The following is a 5,544-nucleotide window of genomic DNA, read 5'->3' as shown; positions in this document are numbered from 1 at the left end:
CGCGCGGAATGGGGCCATTGGAACTACAACTCCCGACACGTCCCGCGCCGCACCCCGCGGTGGCTCATTTGAATGAGGGAAGGGGCCCGCGCGCCGCTGGCCCCGCGGCGGCGCCCCGGAGCATTGTGGGATGGTGGGGGAGCGGAGCGCGGCCCTGCGGCTGGGGAGTGACGGGGACGGGGCTGTCCCCCTTTGGGTAGAGAATTGTCCCCTTTGGGACAGGACCTTACCCCTGTGGGACAGCGTTCTACCCCTTTGGAACAGGATTGTCCCTCTGTGGGACAGGATTGTACCCTCTGGGCCAGAGCAGGACCTGGGTGGGGATGTGGGTGGTCCCAGCCGCAGCACTGCAGGTCCTGAAGTTAATTTTAGTCTCCTTATAAGAGCTACACAGTGACGATTTTTAAGGAAATTACTCCACTAGGTTGCAGTGAAGTCAGCAAAGATGGTGTGGGGCGGTAGGAAAACGCCTTCAAATAAATATTTGTGAAGATGTAAGTGGTCTAAAAAGCGTGGTTTGGGTCCCCTGGAGCCCTCCCATATTCCCTGAAGCAGCAGCAGCAGAGGGGACTCATAAGGGTACAGGAGTTGTCAGGATTTAGGATTATATGCTTAAATAGGCTGTGGGCAGAGTTACATTCCTAAATTTTTGTGTGACTGGAAAGATGAATGGTAGATGCTCTTGTACTGCAGTGGTAGATATGGGATATGGGCTACTTAGGGAATACATGGCTTGTTAGTGCTTGAGCTCCGCAGCTTGGCGATGCTGGCCAAGAATGCATCATCTTAAATAAAATTATTAACCCTCTGGGCCAAAAGCTATCATATTATTACATAAAAACTTCAAAAAAAAAAAAAAAGGGGGGGGGAGTCACTATTAATCTTTAGAGGAATTGTTATGAACTTAAGGTTTTCCCTGAGACTCATAAAAGCCATTTAGAATAAACATTCTTTAAGTCCCCTTCTAGGGCTGACATTTTATAATACACAGAAATGTGACAACCAGAAATAGAGCTGGTAGAAGAAAAATATTGCAAGGGCACAGGCTAGATTAGAATACAGAAAGATGAGGGGTTGAAAGAGAAGAAAAATGTTTGCACTGAGCAGCAGCAAAGGGTTTTTTGCTAGCATGGTAAGGTGCCTTCCTACAGAATTAACCTCTTAATTCCCTGTTGTACGGTCGCTCACTTCTTTCATTTATCAGGAAATGGGAGAAAGTGTGCATGAGGAAAAGTGTCTGCTTTTATCAGAGTTTATCCTGCACTGGAAGGGACCCACAAGGATCCCTGAGTGCAGTTCATGGCCCTGCACAGCACAGCCCCAGCACTCACACCAGGAGCACTGCCCAAACTCTTCTGAGCTCTGGCAGCCTTGGTGCTGTGACTTTTGCTGGTTCTTTCACTGACCTAAACCATTCAGTGGTAACACATCACTAAAAACCATTCCAGGAGCCCCAAAACCACCCAATTCTTGGTCACTTCCCACCATCCCAGTCACAGAGACTCTCCACACTCAGTTTCTGTTTCCCCTGGGCTGCACTAAAGGTTAGGTTGTAGTGCCCCAGCTTCCAGTCCCATCCATGGAGTAGAGGGGACATTGGCCATGTGGACCTACAGACCTTTTTAAATAAGGAGCCACAGGCTTCTTTCCTCTAACTCCCCTAATCCTTCAGAAATCCTTCATCTGAATCTCCCCAAATATGCCCATACTAGTCCTTTGGATCCACATCTGCTATCACCATCCAGAAATGGATAATCTTACTGTTTGGGGAGTTTTTTGTTGTTGTTTTGGGATTTGGGTTTTGTGGGGGATTTTCTTTGGTTGGTTTTTTGTGTGCTTTTATTTTTAATTTTGTTTTTGATTTTTTTTGTCTGGTTTTTGAGGGGCTTTTTGTTGGGTTTTTATTTGTTTGGGGAGGTTTTTTTTGGTTGGTTTGGGGTCTTTTTGTTTTGACAGCCTTATTTCAATCCTTCATTCCAATAAACATACTTGCTCTCCTTCCCCGTTGTATCTTCTAAGCCATCTGTCTCCAGCTGCTTCTGTTTCCAGTCCCCTGGAGTAGCCGCACTGTGCCTGTGCTGTACCAGTGGCGCTCCCAAGGTGGCACACACGCTCTTTGCCGTGTCCTCTTCTGCCGCGGGCCCTGCTGTGTCTCTCTGCCACCTCCTCCTGCTCCAGCCCCTTCTCCTCCACCCAATCCATCCCTAAAGGGGAAGGGGCACAGCCCTGACTCCCCAGAACCCTCTCTATTGACACTCTGCTGACTATGCCAAATAAAATGTTGTGTAATCCTATAAAAACTAGGCAAGTAATATATCCAAATGGAATTTATTTACAAGGCAGCTGGCAGAAGAGCTTTTATTTGCTCAGAGTGGCTCTTTCTGGCAGAGGGCCCCTCCTGTTAGCAGCAGAGCTGCGCTCACCTCAGGCTGTGCTGGGGTGATGAGCCCTCAGGAGGGCACACTGCACCCAGGGCTGGAGGCTCGAGCTTTTGGGCACAAGGAAGTCAGGAGCTGATGTGGTCTGATGTTTTCTCCTAGATGAGGACCTGTCTTCTCAGCCTGCCTTTCCCCTGGGCCATCCCCATCAAACCTTCTTTGACGCATTCCCTCCTTCATCTCCCGTGCCCTGCAGGGTTCCCTTGGCAAGGAGCAAGTGCTGAAAGGCTCCTGCCACCCTCCCCCTGTGTCACTTGAGCTCCTTGCATGCCCCAGCAGCTTCCTGGTGCCTCTGAGTGCAGATCCAACTAAGATCCAGTCATGCCTGGAGGTAAAATCCTGAAAGAGCTCCATAGGTGCTGGACCACACTGGGCAGGCTCAAGTCAAGCTGCTCTTTTGGCACCCTCACCAAATGTCACCTCAAACAAAAAGGGGAATGCAGGGAATGGCTACCTTGTGATGGAACTTCCATGCTTTGTTGAGTCTGGACAACCTGGGGCAGATTTAGCTTCTTAGCTCTGGCCAGCCTCTGCTTGGTGGTGAGACACATCTTCTGGAAGGCAGAGGGAGTCAGCTGAAAGGTAAAAAACCAAGAACTCAGAAATGCACTTGTTCATAGAGGCTTTTCTTGTTCACTTGCTACTGATGAATAATTTGTGATCACAGCCACTAGGACAGTTCTGGAAGCCCTGGAAGTTACCTGCTGAAATATTTAACATCAGTAAATTAATGATATAGAGCAGAATGCACATGCTGTAGCCACATGGCTCTGCCCCATTAGCTTCTGTGTGATTTGATGTGACATGTTTGGGGATTTCTGCTCTTTGGGCATTCGTTTCCTCTTTAGTTTCACTGGATTGAGCTGGTGACCTTTGCAGAGAGTGGGGAGGAGTTATCAGAACTCCCCTAACCCCATCCTTGCCCAGCACTCACAGCCCCCAGTGTGGAGATGTCACTGCTGGGTGAGTCCAGGGGGCAGGAGAGCAGCTCTGTGCCAAGGCTGGAGTGCTCAGCAATGGCTCCAAGCTTCAGGGCTCTCTTTAATTAGCATTTGTTTTCTCTGCCTGCCCTCACAGACCCCTCCCCAGAAGAGCACAGAGCTCTCCTGACAGAGCCCCAGCACCAGAACATCTCCAGTCAATGAGCTGCAATCAGCAAAGGGACATTTGTGGGTGGGGAGGGGAATTGCCCTGACCCCACTGCTGGGCTGGATCTGCGCTCCCACAGGAGATGGGACACAGGAGCTGGTTTGGAACCTGTTCTAGCTGGGACCAGCCCTGTCCCTCAGAGCTCCAGGCAGAGTTTGAGCTGCCCTGCACACTCCAGGTGCCCAAGGCAGGCTGGTGGGAGCAGCACAGGTGAGTGTCCAGCCTGGCAGAAGGAATTAGTGCCACACAAAGGGGATGGAGAGCAGCACACCCTCATGGCTTCAGCTGGACATTGGTTCAGCTTGGCTCTGGGGAGGGGATCTGCAGACTCACAGAGCTGCTGGACAACACATGGGGCAAAGAGAGGAGGGACACGAGGGGAGCTTCCAGCCTTGACACAGCTCAGGCCCAGGCACAGTGGGTACTCACAGGTTTCTCTGCCTGTCTGACGAATTTTCGATTACAATGTTCCGCCACTCCGCCCTGGGATCCAGAAGCCATTGTGGAGAATGTCTGGCCTGGATCATTTGTGCCACTGGCCATGTCTTGGCTCACCTGGAAGGAGCAACAATGGAACTCTGAAATTCCAGAATTCCATTCAGGCAGACCCAAAGGATACACTGGTGTCTCCAGCCTGTGGCATCCTTCAGAAGTGAAGAACATGAGGCCACCCCACCCTGATTTATCTTTAGACCCTATTTTAGTGGCTGAGTTAAGATTCATAGGAGTAAATCCCCAGAACAAACAGAACCTGAAACAAAACAGCCTTTTGCTGTGGATGCAGTCCCACAACCCAAAAGACTTGTCAGAGCCTGGTGGCACTTAACATTTCCCACCTTTTCCATTAATTTTGTGACCCCATTTTCTGACGTTATTAACCAAATCTCCGTTAATATCCAAACTGTCCTTTATCACTTAACAAGTTTTCTTGGTAGGAAGAGAAGGAAAGTGAATGTCACTCGGCTGCTGGCCTGGGTTTGTCACCGAGGGAGCAGGACCAGCCGGTGGTGAGGGGACGGTGGCATTGTCCCCTGCAGGAGCGGCTCCTCCAGCCCAGGGAGCTCCGCAGAGCCTTCCCGGGGCAGAGCGCGGGGTGCGCTCCTCGGGGCCCGCGGGAGCCTTTCCAGGGCAGAGAGGACAAAGGACGCGTGTCCCGTCCTCACAGCCTGTCACGTTAGGGCAGGGGGCAGAGCAGGAGCTGACCGAGGGCCAGGCGTGGCTGGGTTTGTTCCTTGTCAGCCATCCGGTGGGTGCCCAGGGGAAGCAGAGCATCCTTTGCCGATGGTTTTTCCTCCCGGCGGATGGCGGGGGCCGGGGGCTCCCGGGGGCGGCTGCAGCGCTGCCTGGCACCTCTCCCAGAGAGAGCCTCTGCTCTTGTCACAACTCCGAGGAGCCTCAGGGCTCCTGCTCCTTGTGCTTGGCTTGGTCCCTAAATTGCACCCCACTGGGCTGCAGTTCTCAGGGGTCACGGGCTGGGGATGGACAGGGAGGATGGGACTGAGGGAGGACTCTGGGTTCCAGGTCAATGAGAAGGGACACAGACACATCTACTCTTTGTAGACAGCTCATTCTCTTTTGGCACACCGTTATGAACAGAACTGCCTTTGCTCATAGCCCTGGTTTGACATCAGCACTGTCCTAGGGAGGGAAATTGTTCCCCAATTAACACCTTGAATCCCAGACATACCTACCCCATCTCTGCTTTCTTCAGTTCTTCCCTGCTGCCTCCTTGAGTTGATCTGCAATATTCCCATCTGGGGCAGGAATCCCTTTTGCCCTTACCCACAGCATCCTCTTTTTAAACTATCCCCAGTCAACAACAAAATGCTAATGTCCAGCACCTGTTGCTCTTTTCGGCAGGACAGATGCATTGACCCTAAAACACACCCACAGTCACGACAGCAGGTCAGGAGCCAGAGAATCTCATGCATCAGGCAGTGAGACAGGCATGATGCTG

General features: G+C 51.5%; 1 long non-coding RNA gene across 2 annotated transcripts; it reads right to left on the bottom strand.

Annotated features, from left to right (window-relative positions):
* Window positions 1-2,353: 2,353 nt before the first annotated feature.
* LOC102072603 (uncharacterized) lies at window positions 2,354-5,540 on the bottom strand. 2 transcript variants are annotated; one of them, XR_012582468.1, is made up of 3 exons: window positions 5,275-5,540; window positions 4,017-4,142; window positions 2,354-3,013 (listed from the first exon to the last, which is right to left on the bottom strand). It is a non-coding gene; the product is annotated as an uncharacterized LOC102072603 (long non-coding RNA). The 2 variants fall into 2 exon arrangements; XR_271325.2 differs by having other exon boundaries at window positions 5,279-5,540.
* Window positions 5,541-5,544: the final 4 nt, after the last annotated feature.

This window comes from Zonotrichia albicollis, chromosome 13, assembly GCF_047830755.1.
Source record: "Zonotrichia albicollis isolate bZonAlb1 chromosome 13, bZonAlb1.hap1, whole genome shotgun sequence".
Classification (NCBI taxonomy): Eukaryota; Metazoa; Chordata; class Aves; order Passeriformes; family Passerellidae; genus Zonotrichia; species Zonotrichia albicollis.
This window is presented reverse-complemented; position numbering and strand designations above follow the sequence as displayed.